The sequence below is a fragment of the Chinchilla lanigera genome, unplaced genomic scaffold (genome assembly GCF_000276665.1).
Source record: "Chinchilla lanigera isolate Chin_1 unplaced genomic scaffold, ChiLan1.0 scaffold00147, whole genome shotgun sequence".
NCBI classification, from domain to species: domain Eukaryota; kingdom Metazoa; phylum Chordata; class Mammalia; order Rodentia; family Chinchillidae; genus Chinchilla; species Chinchilla lanigera.
In genome coordinates, this window is record NW_004955548.1 from 930,439 (window position 1) to 937,241 (window position 6,803).

At 41.1% G+C, this 6,803-nt stretch overlaps 1 long non-coding RNA gene across 8 annotated transcripts in view; it reads right to left on the bottom strand.

Annotated features, from left to right (window-relative positions):
• Window positions 1-6,803, bottom strand: part of LOC102029228 — a 12,399-nt gene that overhangs the window by 5,085 nt on the left and 511 nt on the right. For 3 of the 8 annotated variants that reach the window (XR_001232246.1, XR_001232244.1, XR_001232242.1), the window contains exons 2-3: window positions 6,374-6,482; window positions 5,468-5,586 (exon numbers count right to left, since the gene is read on the bottom strand). This is a non-coding gene — a long non-coding RNA (uncharacterized LOC102029228). Of the gene's footprint in view, window positions 1-2,256; window positions 2,346-3,792; window positions 4,094-5,467; window positions 5,587-5,818; window positions 5,863-6,373; window positions 6,483-6,803 lie in introns of those variants that run through there. The other 5 variants (XR_001232243.1, XR_001232241.1, XR_001232245.1 and 2 more) reach the window with 4 other exon arrangements.

Consider the following 6,803-nt stretch of genomic DNA (forward strand, 5'->3'; position numbering starts at 1 on the left):
AGAGACTGCCTTCTCACTGCATCCTCACATGATAGAGAAACAATCTCTTTCTTTTATTCCAAGGCCACAACCTATTGGACTAGGGCCCAACTCCTACGGCCTCATTTAACTTTGCCTCTTAAAGACCCTATCGCCATGTATAGTTAAATTTGGGGTTAGGACTTCAACATATGAATATAGTCCCAAACATTAATCAAAAAAGAAAAACCACCCAAATAGAAGGCGGGCTGCCTATGTACACTGACAGGTAAAAGTGTGAAAATACAGACACGCGATTTGCAAGTGATATGGATGCATATGAGAAGGTAACATTCAGTCATGGCCTTTTTTCCTTTCCCCGTAAGTGTGGCTGCTGCACCTACATACTGTCAGTTCTGCGACTAATAAATGGATTCAGGACCTTCCATTTCAGTTCTTTCTTACCTAGAAAACAATCTTCCCTGGTTGGCAAAGCAAGTAAACTATGACTAGAAGAGTATACTTAGGTTACATATTTAAGGAACTCCAGACAAAACTACTACAGGTGAGCAACTGTGTTACCATTCCTCATTCCTGCATTAGTACTCACTTCATAATTACATGTATTTCACCTCTCATCTGTTTCCACTCAATTTAGTACTTATTCTGCCCTAAGTGCAATCAATGTTTCAGTGAAAGGACTGGCTATTAGATGTAAGTGAACACTGTGAGTTACTGTCCCACCCCTCCTCACCTGACAATGTTTGTGCTTTCCTTTGAGCTGTATGATTGTTAAAATGCAGAGATTACTCAATCTATCGTGGATGTATAGCATCTTTCTCAAATTTGCAAACTGTGCCACTAAGAGGAGAGCAAATGTGTTGGGTAATAGAATAAGGATCTAAAGGTCAGAAAACAAGCAAAGGGGAACAGACTTTGAACCAGGATGGCTCCTCATCTGTGTAACTTGTGTTAAAGGACCTAAGAAATGTTAGCTGGAGACAACTTGCAGGTATAGGGGCAGGCACACAACAGCTAACTTCAAATTAAGCAGTGAGTCTTCACCACACAATCCTAGAGCTGCTGTGTAGGTGCTACAGGGAGACACCTTTGGGCACAGTGCAAGCAGCCTGTCATTGTCTCACCAGGTGGGGTCTAAAGAAGTTCCCCAAAGAGGATGTGGAGACCTCAACTCACCCAACCCATGGGGTACATTGTAGGCTTGCTGACTTTCATCACAGAAAAAGAATTTTCAAGACACATCAGTGAGAGGCAGAAGGAAGTACACAAAGGGGAGTGTGAGGTCTCAAAAAAGGCACACTGGGCTGGGGATTTAGCTCAGCGGCACAGCACCTGCCCGGCAAGTGTGAGGTCATGAGTTCGATTCCAGGTACCAGAACAAAGCAAAACAAACAAACAAACAAAAAAAAACGAAAATAAATCTTTCACTTTGGGGCTGGGGATTTAGCTCAGCGGCACAGCACCTGCCCAGCAAGCACAAGGTCGTGAGTTCGATTCCTGGTACCAAAAAAAAAAAAAAAAAAAAAAAAAAAAAAAAAAAAAAAAAGAAAAAAAGGCACATTATGGTGTGGGGCCGGGGTATTTTATATGGTCTTGAAGGTGTCCTCAAAATGCATTATCTAGGATGCACATTCCTGCGGTATGTCAGGTCACTCATTTGGTGGGTTAGGCTAGAATGCAAACCATTTACATGTGTTTACAGTTTAGGGATATGCTGCCTACTTAATAATTCTGCTTCCTAGCCAGGTGTGGTGGTGCAAGCCTGTAATTCCAGCACTGAGGAGGCTAAGGCAGGAGGATCTCTCAGCTCAAGGCCAGTCTGAACTACATAGTGAGACCCTATCTCAAAACAATAACAACACTGCTGCTTCCTTAAGGACTGACATTTGTGGGAAGAAGAGCACTTTACACTTGAAAAGAACTGGCCTAAATTTACAGTCTTATTGTATCTTTAAGACCCTTAGGAATATTTTTGGAGGGAGTTTCCTGGATGGGAGAAAGGCATTGTAACCTTAGGTAACCTTTTTGTCCTGAAGTTGCAGGGGTTTTTTAAAGTATAATTTTAATTTATGATTTTCCTTGTTTTCTTTCTACCTATATTTATCTTTATCTATAATACATCAACCACAAGATGCTAAGTGACTCTATGGACAATTATTTCAGGCTAGAAGTAAGATATTAGTGACCAACATGGCTACTTCCAAGGTTCAAATCCTCAGGCTAAATTCAGCCTTGTGATTGTGTTACCTCATTGGCACCTGAAGAAATCTGACTCACCTACTGTTTTGCTTGTGGAAGTTTAGGCAATAGCAGAGAAAATACTTTCAACTTCCTGTAATTGCAGTGATTACTTAATGATGAGACACCTTAAAAAACAGGAAGATAAAACTTCAGATTGTAAATAAATATGGACAGTATAATTTCTTTTTATCGGAGGGTAAGTATATTAAAGCTCAATCTGGATGGTTATACTGGATTGGCAACACTTCTTATTGGCGGGTGTCTTAGTTACTTTTCTCATTGCTGGAACAAATTACCCAACACCCACAGTTTGTACAAGTTTCAGTCCACAGTGGCTGGTTCCAAGGCAGGGTAGCATGGGAGAGGGGCATCACGGAGAAGAAACAGTCCAGGGTGTGGCAAGCAGAAGGTAGCAGGCGGCAGCAGCGAGCTTGCCTTTCCCTTCTATCCCGTCCATGCTATGAGCCTTTCGGGCGGTGTCACCCATGCCCACATTGGGGCTTCCCATTATCCACACGCAGAACAATGGTAAATCAATCAGTGGAGTGATTCAATTATTGTTCTCAGAATTCCAGTATCACACACCCTTAATCCACAGTAACACACCCTAGCGCAATCCACCTCCCAAAAGCCCCACCTATGAGCACCTGAGGTTTTGGGGGAACATCTAGACACAAGCCATAACAGTGGGCTTATAAGTGATTGATTTTTGTAAATTTAAAGTGATAAAATGACTGATTAAGGGCAAAAATTGAGACACACATTTATATGTATTCATTATTGCATTCATCAGCTCAGTCTGCCACAGCAAAATACCATAGATTTGACACTTTAAACATAAATTCATCTGCTCACAGTTGTGGATGCTAGAAGTTCCTAGCTAAGTTCCATCAGGGTCAGATCCTGCTAAAAGGGCTCTTCCTGGCTTATAGAGACTGCCTTCTCACTGCATCCTCACATGATAGAGAAACAATCTCTTTCTTTTATTCCAAGGCCACAACCTATTGGACTAGGGCCCAACTCCTGCGGCCTCATTTAACTTTGCCTCTTAAAGACCCTATCGCCATGTATAGTTAAATTTGGGGTTAGGACTTCAACATATGAATATAGGGAGAACACAATTTAATTAATAGCATTTATGTCCACCAGTAAAAACAAAAATGTTTGATCTATAAGACAGTAAATTCTGCTCAGAACAAGAACCAGATCAGATGTTCAAGGCTACAAATCATCAGGAGACATTCAATACCTGAGGTCACACTAAATAGAAGACCCTGATATGCTAAACGTGCTGTGTATTAGCAAATGTTTCCTGCTCCCTTCCCCATCCAACCCCAGCCTCGGGTGTTCCCTCCCATTAAGTTGAAAACTACTTTCCAGAAGACAAGCAGGCCAGCTTGAATTCCAGTCCTTATTCATCTTGAACAGATAGATCATTTCAGACCCTGTGTTTTTACTTTTTCATTCTGAGATAAGGGGTTAGTCCACATGCCTCCTCTCCCACAGTTCTCTAGCTTCACAACTCCAAATCTAGGAGAAAAGCACGCAGCATCTCTGAGTCAAGACCCTTTGGTCATGGACAGAGGAGAGCACTTCCCACATGCAAAATCTGCTACAGAGGTTTGCTTTCAACCATGCTGTTTAACTGAAAAGTGTACCTTTGTGTAATTTCATTCTTTAGAAGAACACCAAGACTGAACCACATGAAAATAGTAATGATATTAATTTTAGTGCTACATTAGAAATGAAAATAAACTGTAAGAAGCTATAAAAGCATGCAACTTCATGAAGATTCAAAGCAGTGTAAGCGCCGGGGATATAGCTCAGTGGCACAAGTGGCTGCCTGGCAAGCATAAAGTCCTGAGTTCAATTCCTGGTACCAAAAAAAAAAAAAAAAAAAGCAGTGGAAGACTCATTGCAGAAGATTAAATTAGCTTTCCCAAAATGGGGTGCAAATATCACATACACAGTGGTCATCAGTGCTGAGAAGATTGACAGCACCTGCCATCCAGAAATGATGCACCAATGGGAAGTTTAAAAATGAACTTAAAGAAACATCAAGTACTGCTGATCTCTTATGTAGCAAGTATAGGTGAGAAGCCATCAAAACATGCCTCAAATCTCCACAAACAAAGGTTTACAAAAAACAAACCCAAAACAAAGATTCGGGCGATACTGAAATTGGCTTTTGGGAGGAGAGCTCCACTTTACAATGTTTGAACACATTCTTTCTCCTACTGGATAGTTAAGAGGAAAAACAAAAAATCATATTTTCCTAAGATTAGGTTAGAGTGCTTGCCTACCATGAACAAGGCCCTGGGTTCCTCCTCATCACTGCCAGAGAGACAGAGACAGAGACACACAAAAGACAGAGAGAGAAAAAAAAGGGTGGTTCTTTACCAAGCCATAGAAGGCTTTAAATTTAGAACATGCTTTAAGTTTAGAACAGTAAGGCACTAACCACAAATCCTCACAATGGACTGTGTGCATCCTTGGTAACCACCTGAACATTTATTATAGTCTATATCAACTGTGGTTTATTTCTATTTGAGAGGTAGATTTACACTGTTGCCACTGTCCATAAATTATTTCAAACTAATGAAAAAATGGAGTGTTTTCTTCTGATCTATCATGACACCATAACAAAAGTACATGTGCAGCTGCTTTTGACTAATTTTGGAACTCTCAATGCTGCAATGACAAATACCCACGGCACTTGTGAATACACTTGGAGTTTCACCAGAAGACTGTGACTCCAGAGAGTAAAACTGATCCCTTACGTCTCCAAACCTTAAATGCATTCAAGATCTAAACATATTCTTCCCCTTTATTTGGTCAATAGGTAGAGGTCAAAACTGCAGTTTGCATGATTCTTTAGGGATGAGATCAGAGGCTCAAACTTCGAAATGCAAAAAAATACCAGGTAACCAAAAGCAAATAAAACTAAGGTTTTTCCAGTATTAAGTCCAGTATTCCAAGATTGGTATTGATCAGTTTTTATTAATTTTCCAACTTGAAACTAGCCTTTTATCCCTCAAATGCACACTACTAGGTCCTAGAATGTGAGAATTATGTATATGATTGACAACAAAGTCAACTACTGTCCTTGATATTTTTAACTTTTGTATTAAATACAATGGTACTCTTGCTAACTTTATGGCAAAATTTACTAGAAGATAGGCTTTATTTACTGAACCTATCAATCTTTACCATTGTTTGTCTCAAGTAGAAATTCCCCATGACTTACTTTCTTTTGAGGAAAGAGTATTTTTTTTTCTTCAGTATTAGTTTTCTTCAGTTTCAATCTGGCAAACTTCTCCACTTCTGACAAGTCCAGTTCATCACTCATCTTGACTACAAGAAAGACTGAAAAACTTAAGTTACTTAACAGAACTACCATCAGAAAAAGGTGCAACAGTAAAAATTGTTCAAATTTAATATCAATGTAAATTTTACCTGCTGATTTACAAAGGCAAAAGAGCAAAAGGTCATACAAAAGTCATGTTTCACAGGGCATGGTGGTGCACGCCTGTAATCCCAGCACTCAGGAGGCTGACGCAGAAGGATTGCCGTGAGTTCAAGGCTAGCCCGGGCTACATAAGGGAGTTCAATGCCAGCCTGCACTACATAGTGAAACGCTGTCTCAAAAACAAAACAAAGAAAGAAATGTTATCTTTTCTATTAGAATACTTTCAATTCCACATCACTATCCCTTCTCTGGTAGGCAGTAAGTGACAGTGAATGAGGATGCGCTAGAAACCAGATGCTCTAGAAACCCAGAGGCGATATGTCTGACTGTTTTAAATCACAGCTAAGGTAAAGTGGAAATAATAAAGCACGTGAGCAGATAGGGATAAAAGACCAAAACCAAAACAAAACGGTTGGATTTGGCTAGGTAATGATTGTGTAACAGGACATAACACTATTGGGATATCTTTATTTTCTATTCAATTACTTTTGGGGGAGCATTTTCCCTGAATGAGGACCATCTCTCTCTGTCTCTCTCTCTGACGCGCACGCGCACACACACACACAGTGGCCTATGACACTGTACTAATTTCTTTCCATTTTAAATGTCTACAAACTACATCAAGGCACTACAATAAGAAAGGGAGCCATTTAATCTGGTCATAACTAATTGCATTTCTCATACCAGGTTCTGTGGCACTGGTTTGTAAATGCTGTAAGAAGGAGTATGGAATCAGACTCAGGACTCCAACAGGAGGGGGAAGCCAAAAAGTTGTCTTCTTTCAACGTTTTCTCTGCAACGGGAAAGGCAATGAGATAAGGGTCAGAGGTGTGTGGCTGCAGACGTGATGCAATGCTTGGCGGCCGCTGAACACCTTTCCTGCGCCCAGAAGAGACACTAGGAGATGCCACAAGTCCCCAGGGAGCGCTCTCCTGCGAGTGTCTGGTCCCACCCTGGGGAGGCAAGACACTTCTGGGGCGCAGGGTAGAGTGCAGCGGCCCCCAAGCTGCCGGAAGGCCCAAACAACAGGCCGCTCCCCCAGTTACACTGAGCCTAAGACCCTCTTTTGGTCCCAAGCGAGCAGCAGCCAGTCTCACAGCCAGGAAACCGAGAT